The sequence below is a fragment of the Lepidothrix coronata genome, unplaced genomic scaffold (assembly GCF_001604755.1).
Source record: "Lepidothrix coronata isolate B3197 unplaced genomic scaffold, Lepidothrix_coronata-1.0 Scaffold19, whole genome shotgun sequence".
NCBI classification, from domain to species: domain Eukaryota; kingdom Metazoa; phylum Chordata; class Aves; order Passeriformes; family Pipridae; genus Lepidothrix; species Lepidothrix coronata.
This window is the reverse complement of record NW_016690199.1, coordinates 3,667,296-3,690,482: the sequence shown is the minus strand read 5'-3', so window position 1 is coordinate 3,690,482 and position 23,187 is coordinate 3,667,296. Positions and strand designations below refer to the sequence as shown.

At 41.9% G+C, this 23,187-nt stretch overlaps 1 long non-coding RNA gene across 2 annotated transcripts; it reads left to right on the top strand.

Annotated features, from left to right (window-relative positions):
* The first annotated feature begins 24 nt into the window (after positions 1-24).
* Positions 25-21,080, top strand: LOC108493705. 2 transcript variants are annotated; one of them, XR_001873563.1, is made up of 7 exons: positions 25-167; positions 1,675-1,800; positions 9,826-9,926; positions 10,732-10,839; positions 14,530-14,653; positions 16,443-16,469; positions 19,218-21,080. It is a non-coding gene; the product is annotated as an uncharacterized LOC108493705 (long non-coding RNA). The 2 variants fall into 2 exon arrangements; XR_001873564.1 differs by having other exon boundaries at positions 153-167; positions 1,663-1,800.
* The last annotated feature ends 2,107 nt before the right edge of the window (positions 21,081-23,187 follow it).

The window sequence follows — 23,187 nt, the reverse complement described above, 5'->3', positions numbered from 1 at the left end:
GGTGCTCTCCCTGGATAGTTGTGAGCTGCACAGCCTGCAGAAGCCTTTGCTTGAAGCATCTCAGAGCAGTCACCTGTCCCTGGTAGCAGGGAAATTTCAGGAGGTGGGATGAGCACTAAGTTGACTCCAGCAGTCAGCTCTGCTGTTCCTTTTCTGACTGGCCTTGGGTGAGTCACTTTGCAACCTGCTGCCTCTGTTTGCCATTCTGACAGACAGGAAAAGCAGTACAGAGCCAGCTGGGTGAAACTTTCTCGGACACTTGGACAAACACAGAAATCAGAAAAGGGAAATAGATTCCTCGATATCACTTCCTGGGACTGCTGCCCACTTCTTGTCTGCACCACCTTTCCCAATGCCTTGCTTTTTCAGGGTCTCCCAGTTCCAGAGATCCTTGTACTTCCATGGCACAGCTCCACCCCTCCTGTGCTTCAGCAACCTGTCCTCCAACTATCTGTTTTTACAATCTCAGTGGAGCATATTGCCTCCATTTTCTTTTTCCTTTCCTCCAGAGATTCCCCCACACACACACTTAAATACTGGCTGCTCTTTTCAGTTTAGGCAGCCTGGCACTCTCCCTGTCTCCTCTCCTGTGCCCACCACAGCAGACAGGGCACTACCTGCTCCCCCATGGGCAGCTCAGTCAGTGATTTCTCCCAGCTATTTCCACTCAGGAGAGAGGCTGCTTATTTCCAAATTTTCTTAGTTATGAGAATATTTGCACCATGCACAGTCATGATTTTATTTATTTATTTGTTTTTAATTTGAGCAGTAGGAAAGAACTGGGAACCAGTATCTGGTGTAATGCCAGAACAATGGAGAAGCAACAAGGACAAGTTTTGATCTGTTTACTTTGATACTATTCCTGAGGCAAGGATCAATCACCTAAAATCAGAGACACTGTAAACAATATACTGTAAATACAGCTAAAATCAAATACACTGGTACCCTTTCATTTTATCCAAGACTGGGTTTAGTCAAGTCCGGGCCAAAGTTATCTCACGTGTAATTCCAGTAACAGCAGTAAACATTGGACCAGAGAGGAACTCAGTTCATTTGCTTTACCTTACTGACAAATGGTTTATGGAAACTGCAAAACTGCCAATGCAAGCACAGGTGTAAAGGAGGATGCAACTTCACAGCAATCCCCTCTCCATGGTCACCATGGCTATTTGTGCTTTGTTCCACTCTGTTTACAAATCATTAAACATATTGACCACAGCTTTGTGTTTTGAAATCAAAAAGGCAAAGAATCCATTTTTATTACTTTATTAACCTTTTTTATTTAACCTGGTAATAGAACTACTCAACTGTGTGGTAAAATCTCAATTAAAATTTGCCTTAGCTCCAGGAGCCACACAGGCAAATGCTCCAGTAGTTATCAAAGTTGGTTTCCTGGTAAAAGCTGTGCTCTGTTATCAGATTCTGTTATGCAGTACATGGATCTCTGCTATCCAGCCAGCAGCATTTCAGGAGGTGGTTTGAAAGCTTTCAGGCTCTCCCAATGATTGCTTCACTTTTCTTTCACAGCAATTACAGTCTCTTCATTTAATTTCAATGGAAACTTTAGCGTTTTAGACCTTGCCCATGTAGCTGAATGCTCATCTCTGGATCTTATTTCCAGTCCTCAGGAGGACTGGTTTTGATGACCTAGTCTGATTACAGCATCTTTGACAGCTTTAAAGGAATTTGCTCTGGGGAAGGAGACAGCTGCTGCTCTGATGAAGGATTTTTCTGAGCAGGCCTCCCAAGCTAGATATGTCAGTGTGAGATGCTGCCTACGTTTTTCATTGTGACCAACAGGTACGTCTAAAAAAGGTTGTGTGTTCTTACCTGCATAGGCCAGTGTGCAGAAAGCCTCTGTCATTAAACTGCCTAACCTGTTTCTCTCAAAATGCGGCAGCTTCTTGGCTTCTTTTCCCGTATGTTTTATATTCAGCCTCTCTGAAAACTGTGGGCCAAATCTTTTTTCTGGTGTAAAGTGGCATTGATCCTTCAGTTTATACAGACTTCAGGTCAGGAACAGTCTCTTTACCAGTATCTATAGTTCTTGTACAGCTCTGGTCTTAAACAAGACTTATGAATATGAGCACATTATTTATGAACTATAGTAACACTTATTAGGAGCTGCAATAAAATGTCTTAGCAGACTTTTTAGAATTGAATCAGTATAAAAGCAATATGATAGACTGCTTCCTTAGAGCCTGCTTTTCACGAATGTTGAGAGCAAGATAGACAACATATCAGTTCCCAAACAACCCACTTTACCTCCAGAAATCAGGTCTGATCTGCTTAACACAGTGTGGATTAGGAAATCTCTATGTTCCTTTCCTAACGACATTCCTAAACTGGGAATTTAACTCCATTTTGCTCAGATAAGGCACCTAGAGTGAATGGGTCATTCAGACAGGAATATTTTGCAATAAAAGGTTTTGACAAGTATCTGAATTTACAAAGTTCTTTATATTCATCCTGGAGCAGCTACTTTGTTTTTTGGGGAGCAAATAAAGCAAAGATTTCAGATAGGAGGGTCAGAACTACCACTGCATGTACTCTTGGACAGAGTCAAGATTTGGGAGAACTAATCCTCAAGACATCTTCAGCCTTGGTTTTGTAAAATGGGTAAGCAGGTAGCTTGGAGGTCTGAGAGGTTTTTGGTGCACTGGAGTGATACACTGAACTGACAAGTAAAGGTGAAAACTACTGGTGCCACCTGCTCCAAATTCTCAAATTCCTCCTTTGTATTGTTTATTTATGTTTCACATCCCCAAAGGAAAAAAAAAAAAAGGAAAAAAAAGAAAAAAAAAGAGGGAAGTGGTGCCATTTTTCTGCCTTGCAGTTATTTGATTTGGATTTGGCAAAGACAAAGGAGCTGAAGGTGTCCTTTCTGAAATAACAATGGGAAGCACAGAACAGAGAGTGTATTGTGGCCATGCAAAGCCTCAGCTTTGATTAGTGGGGCACTTCTTGGTGTCCTTGGTGTGAGCCACCATCAGTGTTACACAAGATCCTCCTGAAAGACATGACAGAGTGGCTTCCTCTGGGTTAAAGAACTCCTCTCCCTTTCTAGTCTCAGATGTGCTTTTTCTACATGCTTTAGCCAAGGGACATGTTTTGCATCCAAGGAAAATTTGCAGGTTTCAAGGAAGTGTGTCTTTCTTGATATACCCACCTATCTGAAACAGGGGAGGCACCCAACACCTGGATCACTCATCAGTCTGGTAGCAGGCTGCAGACAGGTCTTCAGCATTTGCTGCCACCATGACAGATGACAGGCAAAGCCACCCAGCACAGCCTGAGGCTGGAGGAACAGGTGAGGAGCAGGCTTGCTACTGGGCTTAGAAATGGGAACCAGGTGTTGTGCAGAGGTGGCTGAATATGAGGAAAGTTCGTGTAAAGAGAAGGTAGTGTGAAGTAGACACATACTCTGCTTAAAGCACATGAGTGAAGAAAGTATATTACTCAGTAAATGATTATTCCAAGTATATTATTCAGAAGTGTCAGTGCATTAGGAGTACCAGAAATGCTAGAAATTCACCACTTCTAATAAGCTAGTGATAGCAGTCCAGGCAGTGAGAATGTGACAGTGAAATTACTTGTCCTTTTGGCAGAAGACAGTAGAGCCATAGCTCAAGATAGCAGAGTGCCAACCTTGCAGTCAGATTTTGCCCCTCACGGTCATGTTACTTTAAAGAGAGAAAAATAGAAATTATTGCTTTGGTCACAAGAAACTTGATATCTGTGTTTTGGGATCAACAATACTTTGTCCTGGTCTTTGTGCTTCCTATTGCTTTACTTAACAAAAGAAAAATGCCATTACACCTGGACTAACAAATTTCCATTTGCTGCAATATTCTGTCAGGGCTATAAGGAGAAAGGCAGCTCAGTCAAGGTGCAGAGATAAGTTTTGCTCGCTTAGTGGAGATCCATCAGTCCCACAGATGCGAGTGGCAGAGGTGAAATCCTGCCTGGGTCCCACATTTAAAGCTCTTCATTAGAGTCAGTGGCATCCCTGACTGTGGAGTGGGGAACTACCAGGTGTCCTATTACCTTTTTCTAGAAATGCTGCACAAAAAAAGACTTGTAAAGAAAATATGACAGTCAAACAGAAGGCAACTTATCTGTAAAGAAGTCTTGTAGCATCCCTTGCTAATAACCTTTTGATTTGGACTGTCAAATACACAATCAAAGAAGTTGACACTATTTCCCAGCTTTGGCATATCCATGCATCAAACGACAAAGGCTGCTAGAAGCAGGAGAGTCAGTAAAAGGTGACACTCAGCAGCCTCAGAGGTGTCACAGAGGCAGGAGGGAACTTCTGGGGAGGAGGAATGGTGGCATCACCTTTCCATCATCTTCAGTACAGAGCTGGAAAGAGCCTCTTGGCCCAGTATGCTCCAAAAAGGTTCTAATATTTTCTCAGCTTTCCAATACACAGGGAAAAATGCCAACACAAGGTAGGAAGTATAAGAACACTTCAATCTCAATACTTCTCCAAGAAATGCTTGCTAGAATGGGTATAATGCACAAAAGAGAGAATGTAAGACATGAAACTAGCTCTCTGTACCCAAAAGTTTTGCTTCTGCCGGGGAACAATCATGTAGTCAGAATCACAAAATAGACTAAGAGCTCAGCTTTGGTGCTCCTTCCTTACATTACTAATTCAGCATCTCCCCAGCTGTCCCATGAAGCTTTATTCCTTGCCTTTGCATTTGTCTGGCTTTAAAAGAAAAAGCAATATAATTTCCATTGTTTCACTGAAGAAACTGATTGAAAAGCTCATACATTTGAGATGATGAAAAATATGCTGATGAAAATGCTTCACATTGGAAAGAAATGCATTTGTTGAAGTAGAGTTGATTCTGACCAACTTATTAATTTAGGCTGAGAGGTTTCCTGGTCCCAGACCAAATTTCTGATAAGAATGAAGGAGAGAATGGAGGAGAAAGAGAAAGAGCTGAGCTGTTACAAGGCAACTAATAACAAGCTGTATCTTAGGGGCATCGCATTTGAAGGATCTGATTCAAACCTGCCAGGGATCAGAGCCGGACCCTGGTTTCCCACTCTAGTCTAAAAGCACATCCTGCTCTCAGATACCCCATTGTAAGACACAAATTGTCTTGGTGTGAGCAGGACCCTCCAACTCTGCTGCAGAAATGCCAAAGGATACTCTGCTTTGGAATGAAAGTACAACTTAAATTTTCAGCTTGCCTGTGCAAAACATAACTGGCTTTCAGCCTGACTTATCTGTGTAGTCTGATGTTGACTAGTGTTCTTTGATGTTCTGTCTGAATTTACCCTTGCTTATTTTCCTTTCCTCAGTTTAAATTCAGATGGAATTGAATATAGGCTCCAGAAGCACTCAGCCAGTTTTGGAAATTGTACCAATTACTCTTTGTTAAACTGACTTGTTTTACTCTGAAATCACCAGTCTCCAGGGCTTGGAGAGGTGGAGGAGAGAGACTTACATACTAATTACAAAAACAAATATCATCATTAAAAGACTTAATGTTAATGTAAAGCGGCTGCCAATGACAGAGGGATTTGCCACTTGCTTTTCAGAATCTTTATCATCCAATATCACCATGCAAACTCTTTCCAATTCATGCATTTTTTTCCTCATTTGGGATTTTCTTACACTTCAATCTGCTATTTTCTCCATTTTTCTGTTCTTCTTTCATGTCATTAATCTAATCTAATCCCCTTCCAAGGTGACACTGCAAATGGAGCTCAAGTGCATTCACATCAATGCCTTCAAATCATCTCATGTAGCAGTGCCTGTGTCTAGGTGCTTTGCGATTCCCTTGGCTTCTTCTCTTCCCATTGCTCTTCAGTCAGTCCCACTTGCTGCCCTTCTCAGGGCCAGTTTGGCATTAATGGCTGCCAGGTTTCTAAAATCCTTTAAGGACAGACAGTGGCTCACAGAAGTCAATTGGAGTCTTTTGACATCTGGGATTTAGACAAAACCACTAATCTCCTTTTGAGGCTATATCCTGCAGTCATCCTAGCTGGATTTCTCCTCAGGTCAAAGTTCACCCAGGAAAATGGGCAGAAAACCCCAGTCAACACAACAGTAAACACAAAGTGATTACTGCTAAAATGGAACTCCTGAAAATAATTCCACTTTTGCTGTTTCTAAAGGGATTTCTTTACTTGCCTTTTCTCTGTTATGCCCTCTCAGATGTCTGCCTTCTGGCAGTGGGTGCCTCCTTCTCATTCATCTCATGGCTGATGGCAACCCTGCCATCAGTAGCAGCCCAAATGCTTTAGGTAGAGGTTCCAGTTCCACTCCTTTTTGTTTCTAAAATATAATAAGCATGTGACAAAACCTAACTCAGAATGACCTCACTCACTGCAGCCCTGTCCATCTCCCACATTTCACATCAACAGGACTGGCTGATTTGGACTCAGTGAGCCAACAGCAGATATTAGCATTTGGTTACTTGGTAACTCTTATTTGATCAATACATGCTTTACATTTAAGATCCCAGTGACAGGATGATCAGAACGAATTAGAAAACCTCAAGTGGAATAAACCTAATGGCTATGGGACATTTCTAAAATAAAAATGCATGTTGAATCACAAATAATAGCTTGGCTGCAATCTCAGGAGTCTAATTATGAAATGGATGTGGAATCATTCTGTAATTATTTAGAAAGTTCATTTCAGCAGCCAAAAATTCTCTCTATGTTTACTATATATCATCACAAGTCCTCTGCGGTTATTTGTAACATCTACCAGGAAAGACACATGAGTAAGAGAGGCAATTTTAAGAAATGGAGACAGATCTATGCCTTTTGTAAGTCAATGGATTCATGGCAGGGATGAATGGAGACCAGATTCCTCAACAGAGTTAAATCATTTCCAGTCAGTCCAAAGAGAGCAGAGATTGCTGTGTCCTGCAGTGGGGATGTTCTCACCATACTGGAAAACCCTACAACTCTTCTGCTCAGTGCTTGTATCTTTGCCTCAGAAAAGAGCCCAGTTCAAAACCAGTACAAACCTGCACACACTGTGGCTTTGAAACTGGTGCCACGGCTCCAGGAAGACAATTATCATTCTGAAGGCCCTGCTATGTGGTCCCTCTGTACTCAGTACCAGTGAGGCCACACCTTGAATCCTGTGTTCAGTTTTGGGCCCTTCACTACAAGAAAGACATTGAGGTGCTGCAGTGTGTCCAGAGAAGGGGAGTGGAGCTGGGGAAAGGTCTGGAGCACAAGTCTTATGAGGAGCAGCTGAGGGAGCTGCTCCAGTTTAGACTGTAGAAAATGAGGCTCACACTCTACAACTACCTGAAAAGATGTAGCCAGGTGGGGATTGGCCTATTCTCCCAAGTAACAAACAATACAACTAGGGCAGAGGGCCTCAGGTAGCACCAGGGGAGGTTTAGGTTGGATATTAGGAAACATTTCTTCACAAGAAGGGTTATGAAGCATTGGACCAGACTGCTCAGGGAAGTGGTTGAGTCGCTGTCCCTGGAGGTATTTAAAAGACATGTAGATGTGGCACCTGGGGACATGGTTTAGTGGTGGGCTTGACAGTGCTGGGTTAACTGGACTCATTGGACTTAAAGGATTTTTTCAACCTATTATATGGTTCTACATCCGCATAAAAAGCCATGGCTCTGCCTTCAGAAATTAGTTCAGTTGTGATGGATCAGATGGCTGCATGTGATAATACCATCTCTAATCTATTTTGCAAAGATTAGCAATCCAGACCCACAGTTCCTGGATGAATGGCCCCAGGTCTGCCTACTTGCATCAAAGGGGAACTTACAGATCTATGTGATCATGACAACTTCCAGCACAGGGTAGTAATATCTAAAGGGTAGAGAGAAGGTCTCACTGGGAGGATAACCTTGTGGGTCCTCCACAGAGCACCACAGGAACTGTTGATGCTTCACTTTGTGCAGACCAAAACTGCCCTTCCTTGGGGAAAAGTGCACCTGGATACACAGATCTATGGGCATCACAGGAATTAATGGATATACAGAAAAGAAAACTGATTGCTTTCAGCCAAGTGTTTTCAGAGCATCTTTCCATCAGTGCTCTGTCTCCATTATGCTTTGTTGTTAGTCTCTTTTTGCCCAACTACACCAAAACTCCCCATTTTGGACTGACCACCAGACAACAGAATAATCATGACCCTTCAGGGTGTGGAATAGAAACATGCAGTCCACAGAGCTGAATTTTGTCTTGAGGCTGGGATTTACATAGTGCTTTCTTTACTGGAAGGTTTAGGAGCAGAAATGGTGCCATGCAACACCTCATGAGTATCCCACAACTTTCAGCAGTAAATCTGTTTCTCCAGAGGCAGAAAAAGGAAGAAGACAGCAGCTAATTATACTCTGTGGGGCAATTTGCCTTTTTATTTCCCGATGTGCTTCCTGACTAGTGGAAAATCACTCTTGGCAAATACAAAACTTACCTTGCTTCCAAAAGGAGCATCTCTAAATTATTAATCAAGAGTACACAGGACTGCGAAAGGTGGAATATTGAACAAAGGCTCAATTGACACTCTGGAAGTTGAGGAAGATACGGAAGACTCCTCTCTAATTTATTTATTCCTTTTCTGTTCTGTTATCCTGATATGCTGCTTCCAGTTACCACTGCACCCCACACTGTATGGTATTACGTGATTTTGTTTTCAGATTGTTGGAGATAAAGTTACTTCATTATTAATATATATGCACTGTGCATATCCATAAATATTGAATATATATGTGTGTGTAAGCCTACTGGAAGTGTTAATAGTCAAGATAAACGAAGTCCATTATTGCAATGAGTGACTATTTCTATGACCCTATTTGCAATAAAACCAGATTCAATGATATGAGAAAATTGCTGGGTTTCAGAATAATTGAACCAGGCCAGACGAATCCTCACAAAGGCATCGTTTACAAAGTACTTTGCTTGTCTAAAATATTTATTCCTGTAGAAGGAAATGGAAAAAGAGTTCATATGGTTACACAGCTATCCTGTGAGTGTAAAATGTTTTATCGTGTTATGTTTATTTCCTAGATATCTTCCACTGGGGTATTGCAGAAAAAATACTGGCTATGCAGTTAATTCCTTTGTGTGGTCTGTTCATATTTATTCTCTGCGAAGTCAATCATGTTTTGTTCAGGCTTGTCTTGTTTTTCTGCTGAGCAAACACATAAGCAACCCCTTTCTTGTGAAAACTTATTTGCATATACAATATGCACCATTCAACATTGGTGCTACACAGAGAATTGAAATGTCTCTGCTTTCCCTCCTGTGTACCACGGGAAGTAGTGGAGTTCTTTCTGAAAATGTTCCTGTTGCTCTTTAAGACTGCAGTATATTGTTCATGTTTAAGGACTGCATCAGTAGTTATAGATAATTTTAGTTTGTCTTGTATTGAAAACCTGGATAGATTTTTACTAGGAATGTTCACAGCAAAATGCTTCCAAGCATTCTACAGACAAAGAATTACTCCCAGCAATTATCCACTGAATAAATCTGAATAATGAATACATTCACAAAAGTCACTATCTATTTGTGAACAATTAGCTGAAAGAAATAGAGGTGACACTCGCAAGCTAAATAATTCATTTATGAATTATTTGTCCAGCTTTGCTTCTTGCATATGTTGCATGAAATGAGATCAAAGTTTAGATGAAAAATTATTTTTAAAAGAAGGACAATGTTAAAAGAAATTCTTCCAGCTTCCAATGCAGAAATCATCCTACTATCATAACTGTTATTTATTACTAGTAATTTTAGAGGCTAGTGAAGTTATTTTCCTGGAATCTTTTACTTTGTGCATTAATCTGTGTTTTATTCCTAATATATAACCAATTTCAGGTTGTTAGACTGCAATCAAAAGCAGTTGGTAGGAATGGAGCTGTCCCTGTTATGAGATTTGAACTCCTGGCATCTTTATCCACTGGAACTTGAGTGCCCAGGTAACTACTAATTATTCAAGCATTTACAACTATTACTATCAATATAAATAACACATTGTGGAACAAAAATGAGAATGGGACTATGAAATGATCATTCCTGGCATTTAGATAACAATCTTTAATGAAAACATTTATGAGTTGCCCAATTATTTTTCAGTCAAGTGAACAGAAAATTTGTTTATATTTAAGGGAAATCTAGAACTGAAAAGAAATGGTTTCTGGCATCAAAAATTATAAATGTTGTCTCCATATGTCCATTTCTTGAAAACAACTACTCCCATCAACTATTCTGTCTGGGTTTTTTTGAGAAATTACCAAAAAGTTTTTGAGCAATTGCTTAGAAAACTGTGAGACTTTTCTTTTAACAAAACCAGATTCAGTGAAAAAGACAGGAACAAGATTTTTCATTCAGGTGTAAAAGTTTACTGCCACTCTCTGCAGGAATAAGAGGCTGCACAAGACCTTCTTATGTGCCTTGCTGGGTGACACTAGTAAAAATAAGTGAGACAATTCCCATGGAGAAAGTCAAAGCTAGATGAAGAATAGAATTTTACTTCCTTCTTCCCACCTTCATCAGATTTGCTGGCCAAAGCAGGCAGGTAAATTCCATCTTACATTAATTAGTAGCAAATGATTATCACAATAAGAGGAAGGAGGAACCAGAGAAGAGGCCAGGGACCATGGTTTGGTAGGATTTGTCACTTTTCTGTCTAGGATCTACTATGAACAAAATTTTGAAGAATGTCTTTTCCCTGCTAAAAGCCAGCTTAGATATTCCAAAATAACTTCTGTGAAACATTTGCAGGAGACACTAGAGAGGGGATTTTGAGAGCATTTCACAAGTCCTGCAGCTGTGAGCCGGTTTCAGCATGAGGAAAAGCTCTCCATCATCCCAATGCACAGGAAAGAGAAGGTAAGGTAACTTTCTCCGGGTGGCTTTTAGATATGGTACATTCAGTGAAGAGTCCTAGACCAGCCAAGTCTGTTCTTCTCCACGTTGATATTGATGCCACTGCTGGGAAGGGCACGGCTTGAGGACAGCAGATCCATGCAGAGGCTGAGCTGCAGGAGGGCAGCAAGGCTGGAAGGGTCTACTGACCCCACATCAGTCACAGATGCCTCCTCTACAATGCTGGCCCAGTTTTCTCCGGGGGAGGATCCCAACCCATTCCCCAGATTCCTGAGAGAAGGTTAAAACAGTGAAGCCCACAGAGCTTCTGATTCCTACTGTCAACATGAGCATCTTGCAACTCTTGCTAAACTGGGTAGGTGCAGAACGAGGGCTGGTCTGAGCATGCCCTGGGAGAATCTATCCAACCACCTGGAAAAAAACCAGACACCATAGTATTTTAGACATGCCACAGCAAATAAATAGCTCCAGGAAACAAACAACAAAAAAAGCACAAGCTTGTGCTTGCAGGGACAGTAAACCACCATATTTCAGCAGTCATGGCAGGTATTTCTGACTAAAAATTGTATATTTGATGATGACCAAGCTTCAGCATTTGACAAGGGGCTGTTAAAACCTCTTGAACAGTAAATCACCTCTTTTCCCATCAATAATTTTATTATGATATTTGTAGAAATGTAAAATGTTAAAATCCCACTTTATTGCTATAATAATGGATTTAATTTGAAAAACATATAAAGTGAGGCCATAACTGTACTGGAGGGATATATATATGTGATGCCACTACATCTATATAATTTCCTGATGTCTTTACCCACATATTTTGAATGGAAGAAGGAATAAAAGTAATTCTACTTGCAAGGTTTTTGAGATTGGGATTGGATTCTGAAAAGGAAAACAACATGATCACAGAAATGTAAAAATTATGATAAAAAAACAGCCTAAATTTCACATTTATGCAAAAAGAAAAAAAAAAAAAGGAAAAAAACAACGTAGGTGTTTATCTGTGATTTGCTCCATTCAGGCCCTTCCCTGTTGCCAGGAAAGCCCTGTTTTCCAGCTGCACAATCAGTACTATCACTATGTGCTATTTTTGGCTACTGAGTACATTTCATGTAGCGTCATCCTTCCCACACCAACACTGGTATGAAGGGCGGAAACTCTTCTTTCCACTCCTCTGTCATTTGTTGCTGCTCCCATCTGCTCAGTGGCACTGCCTGCTCCATCCTCACTGTGGAGGGATCTCCAGGTGCTTTTCCCTGTTCCTTCTCATTTCCTCGAGCAAGTGGGTTTCCCTCCAAAGCTTCATGTGGGACCCTTCATGGTGGCATCCAGAGTACATGTCCCAGATATGTCCAGTCCCACCTTCTGGTCCTAGTGCAGAGGAGCTGCCGGTAAGTAACTCTTTGATGGGCGATAGAGTCCTTGTGTCCAACTCCTGAAGCTTTTTACAAATGGGCTCTTTTTAAGGTAATTTCCCAACTCTCACTTTGGTAGGTTTCCAGCTCTTGTCAGGATATGTTAATGCCAGGTTTCTGTCCGAGGGGAGAATGCATTATTTCTTCTGACACTCCGTAGCTTTGATTTCCATAAGTTATTAAAGTCTAGTACATATCGTAAAGCTACTTCCTTTTTAAGGTCTCCCTTTGCTAGGTGCTACCCAACCAGCTAGTTGTTTAATATTTTTCTCTCCTGACATGGTATCGCTGTTAAGTATTTGGAAAAGCTCAAATGGACAAAAGCTGCACTTGGAGTTATAAATCTTTTCAAATTTAAGGTTCAGTTTCCTCGGTTGTGCCACAGGAAGAGCCCTCATAGCTAAAGCTATAACCACCTCTAACCTGAGCTGGGCTGTGTCTCCCTAAACCTGTTTAATTTTACACAGAATAATCAAATATTCATTATGTGAGTAAGTGTGTGTGTGCGTGTGGCTGCAGCAGAGTGATTAGGGTACTCACCTGGTAGATGAGAGACCCTGTTCCCAGTGACCACTTCAATGAATATTTAAGTATTACATATTAAGTATTCATTGGAGCAAGGATAGGAGCAGACTTCTGCCACCCCCAAGGGAGCACCTAAACACCAGGCTGTAAAGTCACTCCTTCCTTCTTTAGCTCAATGAATATTTAATTATTCAAGGCCAAACAAGACGGCTTTAGTGGCAGAGACTGAGATTCCCTGCTCCCATATGCATACTGTAGCTCTGATGGTGAGGGCTTGTATACAGGAGATGTGGGTTTGTATTTCTTTGGACTTGGAAAGAAGTTGAATCCAGGTTTCCCATACCCTGAATGGGGCTTCCAGCTTCTGAGCTGCTGAATGAAAAATACAGAGCTCCAACACACACTGTCCATGGTCATGAGACAGAGGTGTTATGACCCCAAGATCAGAGAAAGCATCCTTATCAGTGATAAGGGTGGGTTTATACATCTCTCAGGAGGAGGTAGCAAGCTGAAGATGTTCCTCATTCCATGGCAGTTCCAGCTGGCTATGCTATGTGCCTTTCTGAGGTTATTCAGAGAGTGATGCATAAGAAAATGTGCTCATCTTCTTTACTCTGGGGTCTGACACCCCCAGACTGTAGTTAATGGCACCTAATCCTGCTCCTGCAGCCCAAGGAGTGGATGTGTGAAAAGGTGACTTTGGGGAAAGCATCCAAAGAGAAAAGGTAAGGCAAGGGTATTTGAATCTAAAAAAGTACACAAGTAGAGAATTGAGGAGTAGGAAGATTAAGGCAAGAAGAAAAACATGGAGTAAGGAGCAAGCAATCCTTGAGTGGGGAAGTAACACACAAGAGGAAAAAAAAGGAGCAGGGACAAACAAATCATCTCAGAAATAATATCCTTTACCTGGCAGAGGAACAGAGGGAGTAGGGAGAAAGGGCTAGAGAAGATTACTTCAATCTTAAAAATAAAATGCAGAGAATCTCTACCACACACTTGACTCTTTGAAAAACAGAAAATTTGCTGTCTGCTCTCCAATTCCAGAGGATGGTGAAGATTCACTTTAGATTTGCTTTGGGGAGTTAATTCACTCTGGATTCACTTTGGGGAGTTGACTGTGGGAGCATTCCTATGCAGAAGAGTGACTTATTACTGTTATTGCAGTTTCAAAGAATCCACAGCATTACAATTCTCTTGTTAAAAACTGTGGCTTCCAAGCAAGAACCAGAGCAGCAACATAAATGCGATATTGAAGTGCAAATAAATTACCTTCTTGTACCCATCAGGATTGTGTCCAAACCCAAGTCTGCTGCATAGTCCCAGTTGTTGAAATGGCAGCACTGCATTCCAAATGGAACTGCTTAGCTCAGAACATTTCAAAGGTTCTCCAAATGATATGGTTCATGTATTTCATATCACATTTTTGTCCATCTACCCCAAGGCTGTTGAGCAGCCACCTTCAGCCGCTGTTCACTGCAATTTAGAGAAATGCTTTCTGAACACTTTACTGTCCATTACTTGAACTAACCTTTTCCCTGAGAATACAGTTTTAGAGTACTGAATGTCTATGACAATGAAGGAATACCCCTATTGCCTTGCCATAAATAACACAGTGGTCTGACTATAAATATCCAAGCAGATGTGTTACATACCTATAGCCACAACATAGCCACAGAAGCTCAGAACTTCACCCAGACACATTAACCCTGTTTCAATGGCCGTGTGTTTTGTGTTTTGATCAACTCTTTAGGCAGATGACAGTAGCTATCCTCCTTCAATACTGAGGAAAAGGCAACCTGTGGATCAAGCTGTGGGGGAAAAGCGGAAAGTAGAGAGAAGGGTTCGATTTCGTGAGCCAGAAGTCATTGAACATGGTATGCTCAAGTTATTAAGCCTTTTGCATGACCTTTCTAGCTTTTAACATCCACCCTGTCTGTCCACATCAGCTACCTCCTCTGAGAATGTTATTTGTGATTTTCAGCTCTGCGTGGAGCAGAGGATGTACAGTTTTTGCTCTGTGCTCTGCAGAATTGTATCTGGTTGATTTGCCTGCCTGCCCTGGGAGGAGACAGGCTCCTGCACCCTCAGCTGTTCTCACAGTGGCCTCCTGAGTCAACCCCCACAGGGATCATTGTAGACCATGGGTTTGGCTGAGCCCCAGGGCTACCCCAGAACAATGTATCCACTCATAAAAAGGATCTCAGGCAAATTTTAAACATGTTTATGTCATTCTGGGTACCTAGGATGCAACGGGAAGGCGGGAGCCAGCCCTGTCATGGTTTTGAGCAGCATGCATGCCACAGAATACAATAGCAGAGGTCTAAGCCTAGCAGCCAGGATGTAATAATTTCTGCCAATGAAGGCACCCAAGGAATGACACAGCCAACAAAACCTCTGGTCATTTCAGTCATGAGCCAAAATAGCAGCTTACAGATAGGTCAGCTGGGAGTGACCATAAGCAGAGGTCTGGCACAATGATCCAATTTGCACTTCTGCATGTGCTATATGCAATACCAAATAAGAACTATTCTTGTTACATTCTGACTCTCTCCAATTTGACCCAAGTAAGAAAATTGTATTTATTGGTAGAGAACTAAAATTGTATGGGTTTGATACGTCAGTCAGTAAAAGCACAGGCGACAGAATGGTAACATTTATATTCCAGCCACCTGTTTGGACTGCTGCAGCTTCTGAAAACAAGGCTCGGCATCTACTGATGTGTCTGTAAACAGAACTCTCATTTGTTTGGCAACACATTGTTTGGGATGCCTCCTGACGCAGGAGGGGAAAGCTATTTCTTGATAAGGTTGTTGCCATGGCCTGGGCTTTCCCATCAAAACTGAACTCCTGGAAATGCTCAGTGAGTCAGTCCTAAATTTGCCCAAGCTCATCTGACTGCTCAAGAGGATTTTGATGGGAGTTATTAACTCCCTCAGCTCTCTGCCGGGGTCCCTGCCAGCAGTGCTGGTAATCCTGCAGTCAGTCCAGCCCAGGGGGACCAGGTTGGTCCCCACTGGCTCTGATTTCAGCACAGCCATGCTGGAACTCCAGGGAGCTGCAAGGGTGGAGAAGACGTTTCCATGAAGACATGAGAAACATTCTAACCCATAATTAGTATTCTGTGATTTAAATTATTTACTGTTTGTCCACACATTATTAACATTAAGGCTGGTAAGATGAACATTTCTGGCACCAGTGAAAATTTTCCATTCTATGAACTTTTCATCCTGGATTGTGTCTGGGCCTCGGCTGCCAAGCAGAGGGATTTCCAGGATATTGTTGGATGAAAGTAATCTGAGAGTGGGCCTTGCCCACTTAACTTTCATACTTCTGATCTATCTCCTTTCCTTTCTAAAAATTATTTGGAATAGGCAGGTTTTCTTTGCAGGAGCTGATTACTGACTGCCCTGCAACAGCAGTAAACTCTGCCTCTGAACTCTTCCATACAATAATTTTTCTCACTTTCCTGAAGTGCACCTGCATCTGCATGTTTGCATGGAGTGGATAGATCCTCATCCAGAGCCAAAAGTGTTGTAAGAGGAGGCTCAGCATCTATAAAGTGACAGGCAATTTCAGAGACACCACTTGGTGCTTGCTCTTATGTTCACCAGCTGCCAAGAGACCTTTCCAGGTGTGTAAGAACATTTTCATTCTGTTTTCTAGCCATTTCCTGCTGTGACTACGTAGTGGGTAAGTTGAATTTTCACATTATAACTGTGAGCCATCCATAGCATTAACCTGAGTTTGCTTTTGTGGCTGCTGGGATGCACTGTGCAAATACACCCTCCATGTACACAGCATTTCGTGCTGTCAGTGGTTGTTGCTTTTTCTTCTCAGCATAAGCAGCACAAGGTGCTGATGAGGTCTGGTGCAATTTTAAACAAGACGTCTAGTGAGACAAATAGTGGAAACAAAAATGAAATCCCTGAAGCTATTTTTAATTTAAATATAATTAATATATTTTATGGCAATAGAATAGGTACAGGTTTTTCACTAAGATATGCAAGGAAAGCACCCCAAGCGAAACAATAGTTCTCCCTGCTGAGTTTTGTGTGTGAGGAAGAGACAATTCATTTATATGCTGGCAGCAGGGTAGAAATAATAAAAATAATGTGTTTTTTCTTTTTTTTTTTTTTGTTCAAGGCCAGGCAGCCTTACAGACCCTGAAGCAAATGTGTGTATCTGGATTTCTTAGGAGGGTGATAATTTCTAGAGGCCCTGGCCAAAATCCAGCCCCTGCTATATGCAATGCAGTGAGAGGAGAGGGACACATATATATACTTGTATATATACACACACAGATCCATAGTGTTGGGAGGCCAAAAAGCCTCCCAGACAGATGTCCCCATATCCCCTAGCTATTGCTGTTGTCTGGGAAAAGGGTTAGTGTGCTCATGACAATGGAAGCATCAGCTAAGGCAGCTATTGGGCTAGAAAGAAGGTGCTATAGGTAGGAGAGAGACAGGTGGGAAAGCAAAGATCAAATATTCTTCAGGGGACAGTGGAACTGTGTGTCCAAGGCAGAAACTGAAACAAAACTTCCTGTGTCTGGGGCCGGTGCTTTTCTCAGATGAGTTACCACGAGACTGGGCACACGCCTGTGGCTGTGTGTGCTCTTCCAACAGGCAATTTAACTAACAAATTTAAGCATTAAATTTCTACTTGTAATCTAGAAAAACAAATTTAAATTTCAGCCCATAACTGTAGTGATGTGCTGAAGCTGTTGTGAGCATAGCTTATCTCTATTCTGTGCATGGAAATATTTTTGCACATTACCCTATGGACTGAATATACGTCCTAATTTTGCAGATTGGAGAACTCAAGTTTGCATTTGAGGTCACCCAGAAATAACTTTTGCAAGGTTGAAAAAGGTTATAAGAAATTCATGGGAAAGGGCTGATGTGAAAAGCTGTTCAGCTTTCACAGAAAGGTTTCACTGCTCCCATGTGTGCTCGTCAGCCAAGTCCTTCACTGTGAAAGGCAGGTGGGCACCCGGTGGAGAACTGTAGCCTGTGGTGTGAGAAATCACACAAGGGAAAAGAACTTCCAGCTCACAAATCTCTGCAAATGCAGAAAGTGGTGAGCAATTCCCTGGCTAAACACCTTCATATCAACCATTCATAGAATAATGCCAAATAAACAAATTTATAAAAATGGAATTCTGCTTGTGGATAATTTGCAAACAGAAAGAAGGGCTAAATTCAAATGAATAAATTATTTGCTCCAAATAATTCACTCAGATCTATTATGGGACATTGATTTGGTTTCTGGTTAGCTGTAAAATGACTGCCTATTAACATTTTACCTTTTCCCCATGCACTTTTTGATACATTATTATGTGTTTCCTGCTTGGTTTTATGACTTTTACCTTCCTCTCTGTACATCTGTATGACAGTTTAATTGACTGGTGTGTATTCCAGGGCTCGGAGTAGAAGCTAATTTAAATATGTTACAGCTAATGTTGGCCCTTTACCCATAATAATACACTCCACATTTTTATCTCCTTATTGATTATGTGCATATGGCAGGAAAATAGCTGTAGACTATGGGTTTTATTCAGGCATGAATTTGGCTTTATACTGCGTGTTTAATACTCTAAGTGCTTTATAAAATAGTACAGACTGTGGAATGGCCATGAAGTCAAACAGAGCAGCCAGATCTGAATCAAACTGGATCCCTGAGGCACACGGATGGATAAACACGTGCAAGGATTGGGGCACAGATGTCAGCAAGCTAAATGTAGCCCTCTGATTTCCACGTGTGTGCTGTGCCGGACCCAGGGTGCTTTAAACAAACTTGAACTGTATTTTGAAGACAAGAAAAATGTTTACAGGTTGTTCCTGCCTTAGAGCAAGTGCAGAGGATGTTCCAGTGTAATTAGCACACGTAGCACTTAGAGAGTGGTTAAAACTGCCAGAACTTTCTAAACATTTTCTAACCCCTTGGTTACTGGGGCCACGTTTCAGTTATTACCATATTTAGCAGGAGTCCCAAACAAGCTGAGTTACCAGGGAAAAGGATGGAAATCTACATCTTGTCTCTTTTATGGAGCATTTGTGATCATTAAATATTGGATGAAGTAGCTTCATATTCTCCTAGTATTCAATTTAACATATAGTGTAAAAGTATAAAAACTAATTGCTGGAGGGTTACTTGAGATCACACATTAACTATGGTAATCCTGTTCCTATTGTATGTAATTAAACCCTTTAAATGCTCCATTAGATGACATATTTTATACTCACCACCCTCCATCAGCAGGTGTGACTCACTATTGCTTAACTGATGTGTATGGAAGTACTCACAACAAGAGCCCTGTGTACCCTGCTGTTCCCAGAAAACTGGTACAAATGCATCAGCAGGGGACCAAATTTGGGAAGTGTTTAAGATGACACTAAAATAACGCTGCTTTCTTTTTTTCTCCTCATCACCATTCAGTAGATGACAGGTCATCATCTGGATTGCCTATGCTCCTGTGGCTCTCATTTTGTGCAGTGCTGATCCTTGCTGTGAGTCTCTACTACACCAGCATGAAGCAAGATGTCAAAGTCCTGGAGGAATTTCAATCCCGACTTGTTATCTTCTTTCTTCATATAAGACACGTTGCTCAGAGATGTTGGACTTGGTTTGTGAAGCAGTAGCAATGTCCTTCAGCCTGACACTGTTAAGCAGCATGAGTCAGTGCAAAACTCCCAGTTTACTCCAGCCACATGCAAGGAAACACTGTCCACCTCAAAGAGCAAGAAAATCACCCCTGTTGTGCATCATCCAGCAGCCACTTCTTTTTTCTTCTTTGTTTGTTTTTCCACACCAATGAACAGTCATTACCAGTGCCTTGAGTTCTCACCAAACTCATGCTCCATCACCCTGAACAGCAAACAAGTATCTCAGTTTTGTCCCCCATAGTTTATGAACTGCTGATATGAGGAGCAAAAGTAGAGAGAGAAACAGATTGATCTGTGCAGGCAGCAGCAAGCTCTGAGGAAAAATCTCCTGAGTCTCAGGTCAAGGCTTTAGATATCAAATCACCTTTCTCCTTAAGTCTCCTAAGAGCTATTCTGCAAAAGTTAAAATAAAGCAGAACTATTGCACCAACACTTCTCTGGTGGCCAAAGGCTTGACAAGCTGCTATATTTATACACCTGAAATGTTTATTAGTAAAATCCCAGCAAATGGCTTTCTCGTTTCCCTTCATGCATTTTTTTTTTACTCCATGGGCAAAAGCTGTTTCTTACTGATTCACTTAACTCCCAGGAGTGAAAAACAACACGAAAACTCATTTAAACAGAAAATAGTTTATTTGCCTAACATAAAAAATAGCAGCATTGAAACTCAGGCTAATCATCAGATCGGTAGTTTAATCCTCTGGGTTTGATTCAGTCCATAAACTCTGCGAGCTGACTTAAAAGATTTATGATAATGCTTGTATTCAGCCAGAGGTTATACTTTTTATGCCCTAGTATTTGGGGCCTTATATCACGGCAATATGGACTGGTTATGAAGGAGTGGGAGGCCAAGTCCCTTTACCCCTCCATTGCCTCCCATACTATGCAGGTCTCTGAAGAGAATCCTATTAATGCAGATCATGTGAAATGGTGCTCTGGGTATCTGAGAGGAGAGCAAATTGGTGCAAGCTTGTGAGCTTCAAAGAACCAGCACAAACACCTTTTTAGGCCTTAGATTCTTCACAAGTAGTACCTGATATGTGCTTGGAGTTATTTGGTATGATAAAATTGACATCAGAACCTGTAAAAGCTGAAGAAAAGGAAGCAGGAAAAAGAGGGGGAAAGAAAACACTGCAGAGAAGATTAAGTGATGCCTGCAAGACCTTGGCTGGAATTCCCCTGCCAAGACAACCACCAAAAAGAAAAAAATGGTGCTTTATTTTTAATAGAATTTTTTAAGAGGGCTATACCTCTGCCCCAGCAATTTTCTCCCAAGCAGCCCAAGGACTTTAACCAGGAGATGATAAACAGAAATGCAATATGCAGCCTTCTCTCAAGAGGAGAGTAGGCAGCAACTTGATTGAGAGCAAGTAAAAAAAATTGCTGCCCAGGATAGAAAGAAGTGACTTCAGTGGCTGTTCTCAGGCTCCTCCTAAGCTGACAAAGCCACAGGCATTGCATTTGACATGTGCCGGTCTGGGAAGCAGAGGTTGCTGCAGGAGGAGTATTTGGCTCAGGGGCTCTGTGTGCAAACCACTCAGGTACCCCAGCTCAGAGGGTAAGTTTCACACTGCTTCCCTCCCCTCTCTACTGTCTCAGCCCTGCTGTTTAGGTAATAAAAAAGAAAGGTTTTAAACTTGTGTGCTGGTGAATCTCTGATGAAAAGGTTTAGATTGGTACCTGCACAGGGCAAGGAGGTCATTGCAACTTCTGTTTGCATCTTTTAATGTTTATGATCTTTTTCATGGTCATGTTGAAAACTCTTTGGCAAGCCAGTGGTGTTCCTTTTTGGCTCTGGACTGACATGTCCTCCCAGCATGTAGCAATTAGGCCCTTCCAAACAGGAGCCTGTTTGAAGGGACAGTTCCCTCACTCCAAGTCATGGCACATTGCAGCAAAAATGCAAAGGTTGAGCTGACAAGAACAAGAGCAGTAGAGTGAACCCTTCCAGTATGTTAGCAACCTGGTTTCAGTAACTTTAAAAAAGCTGATGGTTAAGGTAAAACAGGAACTCCTCTTAGGACTGTGAGGAAAAATGTGGAGGTGGTGGGAAGATCATATCTGTGCCCACCTTCCTGCACAGCTCCCCAGGAGATGGACATAGGACCACCTTTCCACTGGATCTGCTTTAAATGGAAAATGTCCATGTTCCTCTTGCTGGGGCCCAATTTTATCAGTGTGAGTGAGAATAGATATCACATCTGGGCTGTCAGGAACATTAAGCAGAGGAATGGCTATTCTTGGCTTTTGTGTCGGCTCTGCTTGGGACGGTTTTGGGCATGGGCAAAGGCAGCACTTGAGTTATCTGTTGAGGTCTCACCATGGCTTTACAAGGTCTCCCAGGTCAGGATTGTTTACTGTGGTCGGTCAGATATGTTGCAGGCTGCAAAAGGCCAAATTAAATTTGCCTCAAAGCCAGAAGATTTGAAATAAATAAAAGTTAAATTACGTTCCAAGGAGAGTGATGGCATTTCACAGGTGAAGAAACTGCAGCTAAGAAAGCCAATGCATCTGTGGGAGTGAATGAAGTAGGTCAGTAACAAGTCTGGGAATAGGAGGAAAAATTCCAGCTCCCAGGCCTGCATTTGTTTACTGCTGCACAACTTCACTGTGGACTTACCTGTTCTATTTCCTTCTCACACGGAAGCTCTTTTCCCACTCACCCATCCTGCTTAAACACCCCCCCACACACCCACACCCACACCCACCCACACCCTCTTCCCTCTCTGCCCCTTCATTCAGTTCTTTATTCATCACAGCTTTATCCTACTGCCGTGAGCTAGATCTGATTTCTTCGTGTTCAGTGTTTTTCTGTGTGATACCTTTGTAAGTTTGGAGCCCTAAATTTACAAAAATGAGCTATGTTGGGTAATAACCCCCTTGCTGGCCATGCTGGGTAATATTTCCCTTCAGTACAACTCCTGAGAATTTCCCAAAAGAGATAAAAAGGAGAGGGAGTAAAAAATTTATTGCAAGTGGTGGAGATGCTCACCTGAATTCGTGCTGGTGCCAGCTTGGTGAATTGCCTTAGAAGACAAGAATCCTGCAGCTAACCACCTCTGAGCAATTATTTAATCCAGCTTGGAAATGGTCATGTTTTAGATATAAAGGCCTGAAAGAGGAAGTGATGCAGGACAGGACTCTTGCAGCAATTTTTGAAGCAGACAGTGGGTAGATGTGGGCTTCCCAGGAGCAACGTCTGGGGTGGCAGGAGTCAAAGGGCCAGAGGAGAGTACAAAGAAGTCTGAATGTGAATGACAATGGACTAATGGCAGGGCCTAAGGGTAGAAGTGCTGCCTAATATCCCTTATGCAGTGAGCATGTAGTTAGTGCACAACAGAAATCAGCAGACCACAGCAGAAGGGTAAGTGTTGTTTTGACAGTGTTCAGTACATTCCTGCAGTGTGAACGGATGGAGGGCAGCTGCCAACACCCTCTTCAGGCAGGGCCACCACATCAACAGCACCTGATTGAACTAGCAGGTGTATCCATACCCATATGATTAGAGGAGATAGAAAAGGACATAGTGAGATGACACTAGATGTTTTTACATTAACCTTTTGATGCACTCAGCATTAGTGCTGGTAAAACGTAGTCCCAAAGACTGCTTCTATCCCCCTCCCTCCCTTCATCCATCTAACCCTGACAGTCTGAAAACAAGTTAATGGAGCAGGAGAAGCCCATAGCAGCAATTGTAATTGTCACTTCTGCCTTTTGCCACTTTGAAGCAAGAAGAAGGGCTG